Genomic DNA, 12851 nt, shown 5'->3' with positions numbered 1-12851 from the left:
GTGAGCCCTGAAAAGCCTCATTACTTCTCAGCCTTCTGGCTAAGACCAAGTGTAAAGAACTGTTGGTGGTTATATAAGCAGAAAAGGTCTATAGCATTTCTACCCACAAATTGTGTGCATTTGCACAATTGCTGTTACGAAATTACATATGGACACCTGCGCCTGTGACTCCAGAGTGCGACGCTTTGGGGATGACTACGACAGCACAGACATCAGAGACCCTCGCTCGGGCGGACGTCCTGCTCTCCCCCTGCTCCGCTCTGCTCTCTTCCCGGCACCAGTTCCCGCTGAAATGATCTTTCCCTCTTACTCGTGCTGCCTGGACTCCGGGTCCACCGGACTGTAATGTGGCTTCCCGGGAGACAGACGTGGCCTATTTTGCTCATTCCTTGGTTCCCACATGGGAAACTGGTGAAGATAGGTGGGATAAATGAATTGCTAAGTCGAATAGTATGAAGCTTTACAGATTTACCTCTAATTTACAGAATTTTATTTTTATTTTTTTTTATTTTTTTTTTTAAAGATTTTATTTATTTATTTGACAGATACAGATCACAAGTAGGGAGAGAGGCAGGCAGAGAGAGAGAGAGAGGAGGAAGCAGGCTCCCTGCCGAGCAGAGAGCCCGATGCGGGGCTCGATCCAGGACCCTGGGATCATGACCTGAGCGAAAGGCAGAGGCTTTAACCCACTGAGCCACCCAGGCGCCCCTAATTTACAGAATTTTAAAGGCCCAACATAAGTGGTTGAACTATTTATGATAAAAGGGATAAATATCGGGGCGCCTGGGTGGCTCAGTGGGTTAAAGCCTCTGCCTTCGGCTCAGGTCATGATCTCGGGGTCCTGGGATCAAGCCCCGCATCGGGCTCTCTGCTCCGCGGGGAGCCTGCTTCCTCCTCTCTCTCTGCCTGCCTCTCCGCCTACTTGTGATCTCTCTCTGTCAAATAAATAAATTTAAAAAAAGGGGTAAATATCAAGAAAATATCAGTAAGATTAGTGTCAATGGTGTGTGGGGCTAAATGAGGGTGTGTAACATGAGGGTATGGAAGGCAATAGGCAGCTTTACAACATGTTAACTATGTATCGGTAACTACACATCATTTCATTCTAGAAGGTACTTTATAAAAGCAATGAACGCTTCTATTTAAGAAATATCCCTAGACTACCACTGGGTTTTAATAAATGAAGATCATTCCAGAGTGTGATTTTTGTCCCTCATAAATACTACTCATGGGTGCTGGTCCTTTTCTTTTCATGTTTCAATTTTTATTAAAGTCCAGTTAGCTAACATAGAGAATAATATTCGTTTTAGGAGAATTTAGTGATCATTACTTACATAGAACACCCATCGCTCATCCCAACAAGTGCCTAGTCTAATGCCCATCACCCATCTAGCCCGCGCCCCTGCCCACTTCCCTCCTTCAACTCACCAGTTTGTTTTCTGTCACTGAGAGTCTGTTCATGGTTTGCCTCTCTCTTCCCCCCACTATGGTCATCTGTTTTGTTTCTGAAATTCCACATGAGTGCGATCATGTGGTAGTTGTCTTTCTCTGACTGATGTATTTCACTTAGTGGAATAGACTCTAGCTGTACCCACAGCAGTGCAAATGGCAAGATTTCATTCTCTTTGGTGGCTGAGTAATATTCCATTATATATATTTACACACACACACACACACACACACATCACAGCTTCTTTATCCATTCATCTGTCGATGGATATCGGGCTCTTTCCATAGTTTGGCTATTGTAGACATTGCTGCTATGAACATTCGGGTGCACGTGCCCCTTCGGATCACTATGTTTGTATCTTTAGAGTCAATTGCCAGGTCATAGGGTAGCTCTATTTTCAACTTTTTGAGGAACCTCCATCCTGTTTTCCAGAGTGGCTGCACCAGCTTGCATTCCCACCGACAGTGTAGGAGGTTCCCCTTTCCCCGCATCCTCGCCAGCATCTGTCGTTTCCCGTGTTGTTAATGTCAGCCATTCTGACTGGTGTGAGGTGGTGTCTCACTGTGGTTTTGAATTTATTTCATTTCCCTGATGCTGAGTGATGTGGAGCATTTTTCATGTGACGGTTGGCCATGTGGATGTCTTCTTTGGAGCAATGTCTGTGTCTTTTGCCCATTTCTTAACTAGATTATTTGTTTCTTGGGTGTTGAGTTTGATGAGATCTTTACAGATTTTGGATACTAGCCCTTTATCTGATATGTTATTTGTAAATATTTTCTCCCAATTCATAGGTTGTCTTTTAGTTTCATTGATTTTCTCCTTCGCTGTTTAGAAGTTGTTGTTTTTTTTTTATATTGAAGTCCTAATAGTTTGTTTTTGCTTTTGTTTCCCTTGCCTTCAAAGACGTGTCTAGTAAGAGGTTGCTATGGCCAGTGGCAAAGTGGTCGCTGCCTGTGTTCTCCTCTAGGATTTTGACGGTTTCCTGTCTCACATTTAAGGCTTTCATCATTTTGAATTTTGTTTGTGTGTGGTGTAAGAATGTGGCCCAGTTTCGTTCCTTTGCACGTGGCTGTCCAGTTTTCCCAACACCATTTATTGAAGAGGCTGTATTTTTTTTCCATTGGATATTCTTTTCTGCTTTGTTGAAACCCTGAAAACCCAAAAGACTCCACCAAAATAACTGTTAGAACTGAAACATGAATTCAGCGAAGTCATAGGATATAACATCAATGCACGGAAGTCTGTTCCGTTTGTAGACACCGATAATGAAGTGTCAGAAAGGGAAATCAAGGAATCAGCCCCATTTACAACTGCACCCAAAGCCATACGATCCCTAGGAATTAATCTAACTAAAGAGGTAAGCCATCTGTACTCTGAGAACTACAGGACGCTTACGAAAGAAATTGAAGACAACACAAAGAAATGGAAAGACAGTCCACGCTCATGGATCGGAAAGACAAACTGTGAAAGTGTCTGCACTGCCCAGCGCAGTCTACATGGTCAATGCCACCCCATCACAACCCCACCAGCATTTCTCACAGAGCTGAGCCAATAAACCTAAAATTTGTATGAACCCACAAAAGACCCCAAATCATCAAAGCAATCTTGAAAAAAAAAAAAAAAAGAAAGGTCCGGAGTCATCAAAATTCCAGACTTCAAGCTCTATGGCAAAGCTGACATCATCAAGATGGTAAGACACTGTCACAGAAACAGTCCCACGGACCCGTGGGACAGAACAGAGAGCCCAGACATGGACCCTCAATGACATGTCGTTTCTTTAGAAGGATGAAATCACAAGGAAATGATTCCCATATCCATGGGTCCACACTGATATACATAAATAGTTGAAAAAATAAATAAACTGGGGAGAAGAGACAGATTTCCCAGCAGAAGAATTCCAAATAATTTATGAAACTACTTCACTTTCAAGGAGGGGGAGTCCAAGCCCCCACCATAAGTGGGGGCTGTGCACAGAGGCTCCCTTCTATGGGACGACTGAAGGGCACAACCCATCGGGGGGAACCCTGACAAGCACACACCTCAACGAGGTGACTCGGGCCAGGGCAGGAGAGACAATTCAAGTGGACCGTCTCCGCCCTACTGTGATGTAGCAAGAAGTACATAGTAGGTGGGATCGGAGTTAGGATAAAATAGAGAATTGGGGAGGATTTGGATAGGAAGATAGACCCTGCGTGTCTCCAGGCCCCCAGCCCAACTTTGGGGACTCAGGATAGGCCTTTGGAGCCGTGCTACTCAGCATTCTAACCCTGACCACCGCGGCCTTCCATTTGGAAGTTTAATTCTATTGATTATGTAGAAAAATAAGACCTCATCTATTTAAATGAGGGAAAAAAACATGTTTTCTTCGATTCTGGATAATTTACCTTAAAAAAAATTACACACGGAGATGGTATTAAAAGCAAGAGTTGTTTTACATTTCAGATAAAGCTGTGCAAAATGATCTGTTATGTATAATTGGTTCCAAATTGTCCCTCTCCTGACAAGTTTTTGAAGGCGTCTCCCGTACCAGCCTGGACGCACCCAGATAGAGGATAAAGGGAGCAGACTCCACAACAATCAGGATTTATTTGAATGTCAGTGGGGTCTTTTCCAGCCTCTTCACCCCGAAGTGGCCTCATAGAAGCCAGATATGAATACGCACTGAAGAAATTATTCACAGCGCAGCCTCTGCCCTCCGGGCCTCGGCCAACCTTAAATTAAGAGCTTTCTGGGGAGACTTGAGAATGATTTCGGTCCACCCAGATTCGATGTTAAAGGGTTTAAATGCCGTTATTTCTCCCCCCGTGTACTGGACCTTACATATTAATATTCAGGCCAGGAACAGTTTAAAATTGCAGAGAACGAGAACAACTCGCCAATCTCTCAGTGGGAGGCTGAGTGTAAGTAGCTGCCAATCACCAGAAATGGGCCATTGTGAGCCCAGACAGCCCTAACAACGCCCTGATGGAGTCCCCGTCACTCTCCTTGTTCTGCTGGGCTCGGAGCAAGTGCGGGTGGAGGGAGGGGGAAGGCGGGACCCAAACACGGAGCAAGCCAAGGTGGGACCCCTGAGCCCCTGCTGCGGCCTGCGGGAGGGAGGGAGGCCAGGAGGCGGGTGGGGACGTCTGGGAGACGCGAGCAGCCTTCTGGGGCAGGTGTGGTTCCCTTTATCACGCTCCTGGGCTGTGGAGGAGACTCGGCTTCCTGGGCGGCAGGCAGGTGGCCCGTGGCAGGCCGGTGGGGCCTGGAGAACCCGCACACCGACGGGCCTGTCGGTCTGGGGCCTCGTGTGTCTGACGCGCTCGTCAGAGCGGCCAGCGCCTCCCCGGCCACGCCGGCCGTTTGCTCCCTCCCGGGGTCTGTCTGTTCGTGGCTCCCCCGCAGTTTCCTTCCGGATCTCTCGGTCCCCAACGACGCTGACCAGGACTGTCCACATTGTCACCCCACATGACAGACGCCACTCTGCTGCCACGTCTTAAGTACATGCCGTCGGACCCCAAAGCCAGTGCGGTGGGAAGAGCCGGTCTGGGGAGGCTGAAGCAGGTGGGCGGCCCGCGGCCCGTGGCGCGGCTCTGGCTCCAGCGAGGGCGCCGTGTTAGCGGGGGGCTGCGGGAGTGGGGGGCAGGGAAGGGCCAGGCGCCCCGGGCAGCCCCGTGGAGGGCTTCATCAGCAGGTGCGGCGGCGAGGAAACACGCGTGGGTTCTGGGAGTCTGCGTGAGGGAGGATCTGGCACCGAAAACAATGACGGGAAGAACCAGCCGTACCCTGGAGGCCGGCTCGGGAGGACGAGGGCTTGGGTCGAGCGATGACCCTGGGCGGGTGTGGGCCGTGGAGGGATGCCGCCCAGCCCGCCTCCCCCGTGTTCGCCCCCTTTGATCAGTTGGCAAACGAGTCCTGAACCCCCTGTGCTGGGACAGAGGTCAGCACACACGTCTGTGCTCCCGGGACCTTCCACTCCGGAGCCGGGCTGGCCGACTCGGCCACGTCCGTGTGAATGGGAACGAGGGACATTTCAACCCGGTTCAAGAGCCGCCCCACCGGTGCACCACCTGCTCTCAGCCCTTACATGCTGCGCAGCGCCGGGCACGGTTCCGCGCTCACAGACTTCCCCTGCGACAGCGCTGTTGTGAGCGCGTGTGCACGTGTGCCGGGCCCGCGCCTGCGGAGCAGCAGAGAGGCTGTTAGTAAGTGTGTCCGTGATGTGGGCAGGGCAGGCCGGAGGAAGGCACACACGCGCTCTCTCGAGGGATGGGAAAGCAGGAACAGCTGCACCACAAAAGCACGGCACCCCCTTCCCCAAACCCCTCATCGTCCCTCTTGTGATGTGAGTGCCAGATCTCCATTTGGAGGCCACGGCCTAGCTACCTACATTGTGTAGACACGTGCATCGCATCTGGATGACACACAGGGGCCAACACCATTCCAGATGTCGGGGCTCAGCCTCCTCCAAGCAGCCCACCTTGCCGATGCCTGCAAGGACCCCTCTCGCCTGCACAGTCCAAGCCTCCTGCGCAAATCCCGCCAGGCCTCTGGAGGGGCCGGCACAAGCCCCCCCGGTTCGCAGGGCCCTTCCCCGGTCTGGCGGGGACACACAGTAATGACAGAGCTCTGTGTCATCCCGCTTAGTGTGGGATAAAAAGTAACAACTTACCACGATAGGGATACCCCAAAACAAGAAAGACGCTGCCTTGGGGCGCCTGGGTGGCTCAGTGGTTTAAGCCTCTGCCTTCGGCTCAGGTCATGATCTCAGGGTCCTGGGATCGAGCCCCACATCGGGATCCCTGCTCAGCAGGGAGCCTGCTTCCTCCTCTCTCTCTGCCTGCCTCTCTGCCTACGTGTGATCTCTGTGTCAGATAAATAAATAAAAATATTAAAAAAAAAAAAAGAAAGAAAGAAAGAAAGACATTGCCTCTCGTTGGATCAGACACCCCCTCATTACTCCAGCTCTGGAAGCGGCACAAGTCGTGGAACCCAGAGGCAGGGACAGAGCCGTGGGTGCGCTCTGCCAGCTGGTGCTGCGCCAGCCACAGCCCAGCGTTTCAGCAACAAGGACAACAGTCAGAAAAAGCTGCAAGTGTTCTTCACCCCGTCCCCAGACGCGCGGGTGTCTGTGGTCAGTCTTTATTAAGTGCAACAAAACACACCCAGATAGGCGCCCCCCAAAACCAGACCCGGCCCCTGCCCCCGTTTACTTGACACAAGGCAGCCGTCCCTCGCGTCCGTGGCTTGGACGCGACTCGGGGAGAGCTCATCCGGACGAGCAGGACGGGTTTGGACTCTAAAATAACAACGCAGGGAGACGGCCCGTAGCTCTGAGCACAGGTGGGTGGTCCCTCGGCGGCCCGCGGCTCTGAGCACAAGTTGGCGGTCCCTCTGGCCTGGCAGGGGACTGCGCTGGTCCTTCTGTGGGGGCGCCTGGGATGAGCATTCGTCTTCTCTTCCTCAAGGGGCAGCACATGCCAGAGGACTTTGGTTCAGATCTTGACTTCATCATGTACTCTGGGACTGTGGAACAGGACGCAGCCTCCACGCGCCTCATCTGCGGCGGTGGGGAGCGGATTTCCTAAGCCGTGTTGGGGAGCAGGTGCGCGGCCCAGACGTGTTCTGGGCATATAATGATCACTCAGAGCACGATGCTCACAACCGATATTTAATACAGAAACGGGATCTTACTTTTTTAAGCCATTAACGTCGCTTAGCAGCCTTACTGAATGGATGTCGGATTGCTTGAAAAGTCATTTTCATTTCGCTTTGGATATTGTTCCTATTTTTACCTAGTTTTGCATGCTAGATTAGTTTTGCATGCATATTAGTCCCCAATACTGAACTACCCCTCTAGCTGCTGTGTCCGTGTACGTGCTGGGTGCGCGGGTGCAGATACCGGATGAATCTCCAACACTTCCACCTGCTCGTCTCTCCAACTGGGAATACCTGCCAATCCTCACCTGCCTTACAAACTCCATGAGCCTTCAAATTCAGTTCCAGGGCACCTGCCTTAGCAAATTACCTCTGATGACCTCCTGCCAAAGGGACAGCTCCTTCTAGAATTTCCCTATAGTGTTTGCTCGTGGTGCCCCTACACCCCAGGCCACACCACATCACACCAGTCCACACGTCTTAAGCCCCTCCGACTGCGACCTTCTGGGCCGAGAACAGTGTGTCTCCCACAGTGGCCAACCAAAAAGTGTCTGGACATCTGATATGGGATAACCAAGTTTGGGGCAAACACAGCCGCCACCAGCCGATGGCTGCCTAACTCACCGAACGCAGAACGGTGAGCTAGACAAATGACGACTGTTCAAGGATACTCAGGTCGGGGGATGGCTCTTGACTTTCGGGCCCCTTGCATGTGCCGGTAATGAGTGGTCTAGGAAAACAACCGCCCGAGAAAGGGATGAGTCAGGGAAGCAGCAGCTGGGGTACCGGGGGCCCCCAGACGACCTTCCCGGTCCAGCCCACTTGTCAGCGCACAGAGCTCGTGGCTTGTCACCATCGTGTGACTACACTGTGACCTAGTTCTGTGGTCATTACTCAGAATTCCTCGAGGTTCCTCTGAGAGAGAGGAGGCTGGGCTGTTCTCGGTGTATCTGATTACCAGGTTCAATCGGGAAAGAAGAGCGGCCTGACTGTGAATTGTCTCCCAAGAAGACGTTCCCAGGCCACGGGGCCTCCTGTTGCAGGGGGGAGGCGGATCGTCTTTCCCTTGGAAGAGACACTGCTTTGTTTCCATTCTGAAACCCGCCGGCGGGTGTCAGAAACGGCTGCACCCTAGAAACCTCTGCTCCTTGCCTCACTCAAAACTGGGTGCTACTTCATGCCAGGATCACGGCCACACAGTGTTTACGGAGGAAGAAAACCAAGACTGGACTGGAATTTCAAGCTCGTTTTCCCAGAGTGTCTCAGGGAAGTGTCGTAGCTCTGGGATCTGGGTGCCCGGATTCCAGCAGCTGAACACCTGACAGCTAGCCGTTGTGGGTTGACTTGTGTCTCCCAAGAGATGCGCTCAAGTCCTGACCCCCATGCCTCCGAGTGTGACCTTACTCGGACAGAGGGCCTTTGCGGACGCGATTAGCTAAGAGGTCATGCTGGGGTTAGCCCCTGACCCAGTGTGACTGGTGTACTTTGAAGAAGGGACCAGGGACAGACGCAGGAGCAGGACCACCACGGGAGGACAGAGGCAGAGAGGGAGCGATCTTGCTAAGGAGTCAAGGGACGCTGAAAACTGCGGTGGCCGTTGGAAGCCGCCAAGCCTGGGGCAGCCCTCGCGCCTCCCAAAGAGCAGCCAGCCCCGCGGACACCTTGATTCTGAGTCTGGTTTCCAGAGCCCAAGAGAGCACAGTCCTGCTGGGTTAAGTCTCTCCATCCGTGACAGCCTGTTTCCGCAGCCGGAAAACACCTGTGAGAGAGCCTCCATGAAGTCAGGGGGCACCGGGCACGGGCGCCCCGGGAACGTCCCTGCCTCAGCCTTGAGGACGCTCCTCCAAGGTCTGTGGCCACGTCTGTGTAGACGAGCGAGCACCGCAGGACGGGGCGGCGGGAAGGCACTAGAACCACAGACGGGGCGCCGCACACACAAGGAGCAGCCCTTGGGAGGGCGGAGCAGAAGGCCCAGCCACCGGGGACACCGAGACCCGCCGTGGCAGCGGACAGGGCGCGCTGGACGCTTTGGCGTGGAGGGGCCCACTTACGGGGTCTCTGCTCAGACACACACCGCTGCGGGCAACAGCTACCCCTGGGGGCCCGACAGGCTCTCCTCGCTGTCCCTGAGCACAACTCCCACGCGCCGGCCTCCACGGCTGCCGTCTCCCCTCATGGTGCCCAAAGCCAGAACCCCCTCTGGCCTGGCCTCCGCCGCTGGCCAGCCTTCCAGAGCCCTGGGACTGTGGCCTGCCTCTGGGGCCGGGAGGTGAGGCGCCCCCTCCCCCCAGGAGCCTTTGCACCTGCTGTGCCCTCCGCCTGGACCACAGCCCAGCCGTCCGCACGCCGGCGTGTGCGCATGGACACACGCACCCTGCACTCGCCTGCACACTCGTGTGCACCTCAGAGACACACATGCACACACATCCCCACCTGCCTCACGCAAACACACGTGTGCCACAGAGACACACGCCGTGTCCACCTGTCCCACACATATACACGAGTGCCCACAAAGACACGCATGTAATGCATGTCCCACCTGCCCTGCACGCACACACACGTGCCTGCAGACACACACACGCACGTCCCCACCTGCTACGTGCACAGACGCGTGTGCACCCGCAGACACAACGCACACACACGTGTCCACCTGTCCCGTGTACACGTGCTCGTGCACCCACACACATGCGTGCGCACCCGCAGAGACACACACACACGCAGAGGTGGACAGACACGCTCTACAGTTTGCTCCACGTGATGCTTCCTCCTCGCCCACCGTGGTTTTGGGCGAAGCCCTGCATCTCTGAACAGCCTTCCCTGATCCCCTCGTTCTTCTGTTCCACAGTCTCACTGGATTCTGTTCCTTTGTGTCCAAGGGTGCTCTCTGCAGGGGACTCTGCGCTTCTCTCTCACCCACAGCAGGTCCGGGAACAGCCTCGATTCCTGCTTTCCACCCCCTCAGAGACGGCACATGCTTCTTCCTTATCTCTGTCCCCTCCAGTCTCAAGCAAGTTTGTTAACTGCCTTTCTGCCCCCCACCATGCTCGCAAACACGCACATACCCGCTCACGGGCGCTAACACACGTGCTCAGGAATAGCACCGCCCAGGAGGACACAAGCATGGCGTCCGGCTTGGCTCATCACTGCGACCTCAGCACCCGGGCCCCTGGTCCCTGGAAGAGGAGGTCTGACTGAGGCTGGACCGCGAGGACGTGAGTGACAGGGGCTCACATTTCTAGAACTGAATCCACGGGAAAAGCTACTCATGTTCCAGTCAGGATTAACTGGAAAAGGATGTCTCGACATCATTCCTGCGTGTCCAACAAGTAATAGGGCCGGTGAGTATCTTGGAGGAACGCCGCAGCAGAGTCACGCTACCGAAGCGAGCCTGCGTGCTTGGACTGCGGCCCCGCTGGGGGGATCTTTCATCCCATTTGAACAGGGGCAAGGTCAGGACATTATTATTTGCAGAGAAATCAATAAACTTTTCCAGGCACTTACAGCCTTTATAAGTGATTTAATTACGGGTCCCAGGCCCTGGTTGTGGACTCCACAAGGTGGGTGGCTTCCCAGGGCTGCAAAATCATTATGATACCCCGACGCGGTCATCCGGAGGAGGAGTGACTGCTGGACCCTGTGTGTTAGCGTTGTTTCGGCTCCCCTGGAGCAGCCAGAGCCTCGTGTAATAGACACTCGAGTTAGTTATTTATTCGTTCTAATATAGTGCAGGGGACACCTGTAGCACGCCAGGCTGATCAGAAATTTGTTTCCTAAAATCGTTACATACGCACTGTAAGTCAACTGTTCATTTCCAAGTTGTTAGATTAAAGATACGGTTTATGAAAAATTGATCTAAACTTACTTTAAAACATTTGACTCTGACGGTTCTCCAGAACTGCCCCAGAGTCATCGACGCTTATCGACGCTATTGTCCTGCACATATGGGTAAGCGCTCCCAACGGACTCGGGTCTCCACTAACAGGTCACTAAATAAACGGTTTTGGTTCTTTTAAATGTAGCTCAAGAGGTATTAGTAAGAGCGGCCACTAGCTGTTTCCTCCGCCGCATGGTCATGTGGTTACATTTCTTCTCAAGGCTTAAACGTGATGATCAGACACAGAGAGGAGCCCGTGGTCCCAGGGCCGGGCTGGGGGTCAGCCTCCGGGGGAGACCGTCAGGAGCCTGCCCCGAGCTAACGTGGTGTTCGCTTGACTCGAAGTTGCTCCGCAGAAACTATCAACGGAAGGAGCCCCCCAGGTGGTCTGTTCTTCCTTCTCCGTCCCTGTGATGGCCCCTTTGCTGCTTTTTCCAGAAGAGTGACCAGGTCAGTCCTAGGGCACCTTCCCCTACAACTGCCACTCAGGATGTTGCAGGCGGTCGGCCGTGGTGCTGCGTTACGTGAGGTCGGTCTTACGGCACATACGGTCTTACGCTGCAAACAGCGCCTGCCCAGGGGTCCTCCGTGCTGAGCACTTACGGAGTTTGTGTCCCGCTGACCAGACGGCGGACAGTCACCAAGCCACGTATTTCAGTGGATGGCCCCATTTTCCTTCTGCTTCCACGTTAGGCCTGCCGTGTTTCCTGCTCGCGGTGCTAGGGTGTTGGTGTCGGAAACCGGTGACAGTCTGACGGCGTGAGCTCGGTGAGCCTGGGCTGGGCTTGCTCTGAAGGGCAGGGCTGTCCTCATTCCCTGACGGGGACGGTCCTGCACATGGAGTTAGCTGGGAGGTCGGGGAGAGGCCGGCGGGGCCCGTGGGGACCAGGCTCGGACCTCCGAGGCAGCGTCTGGGCCCCGCCACCGAGCCAGCAAGGCCCCCAAGGGCAGACAGTGCCTCTCCATGAGTCTGCCACACAGAAGGACGCGTCGTCCAAACATGCTGCGCGACGAGGGTGGGTAAGTGATGAATGCGGAGGCAGAGCTCCCCACCGGCTCGAAAGGACCGGGGCACAGCAGAATGCAGAACTGCTCTCCTCAGGAAGTTTAAAGGGCACCAAAAAAGCAGGCAGGCCAGCCGCGCTCAGAAACGGAAGGAAGGTTCCATGAAGGACCGAGACAGATCACGGGATTCACCGTGATGCTGTGGAGCCGGAGATCACCACGACCGAACCAGGCCTCCGGAACACGGCACCGATAGTTAATTCCTAAGAAACTAATATCTTCTGTCATCATTTACAGCAGGGGTCAGAGCAGACGGCGGCAACGCACACGTGTCCCAAAGGAGGAGGCGTGAGGCGGTAGGAGTCGCGTCACCCGGGGGATCGGGAAACGGGGCTGCACGACCGGCAGGCACGCGGGGCTCACGTGCCGTCCGTCTGCGGGGAAACGCCGGGCAACGGAAACACGGTGTTTTCAGAAGCCATCAGGGGGCAAACGTTGTATTTAGGGCTTCATGAGAAAGGGAAGGGTCACGGGTCCATTCATTTTCTATCAGAGAGAAATGAGTAAGACGATGTAGCCCGCAAACACACACACACGCACACACACATGCACGCAAGCCCATCACAGCGACACGCTGGGCCCCGTGCCCCACCACCCCCTCGCCGAAGTCTCTAGCTGCTGCTCACGGTCGTCTGAGGGGACAGAGGACCTTTAGCCACGAGGAAGGAGTCGTGGACAACGCAGAGAAGCACCAAGAAGGGCTGCTGGGTGCTCTATGACGCAGAATGTGCTGCTACGTGTTTCGTGTCGGTTTGTCAGGAGAAACGAAAGATCAGGGACACAACCCCGAGAGGTCCTCTCGGGGCATCACAGGATGCTCCATGG

Source organism: Meles meles, chromosome 14 (genome assembly GCF_922984935.1).
Source record: "Meles meles chromosome 14, mMelMel3.1 paternal haplotype, whole genome shotgun sequence".
NCBI lineage: Eukaryota > Metazoa > Chordata > Mammalia > Carnivora > Mustelidae > Meles > Meles meles.
Note: the sequence above shows the minus strand (reverse complement) of the source record.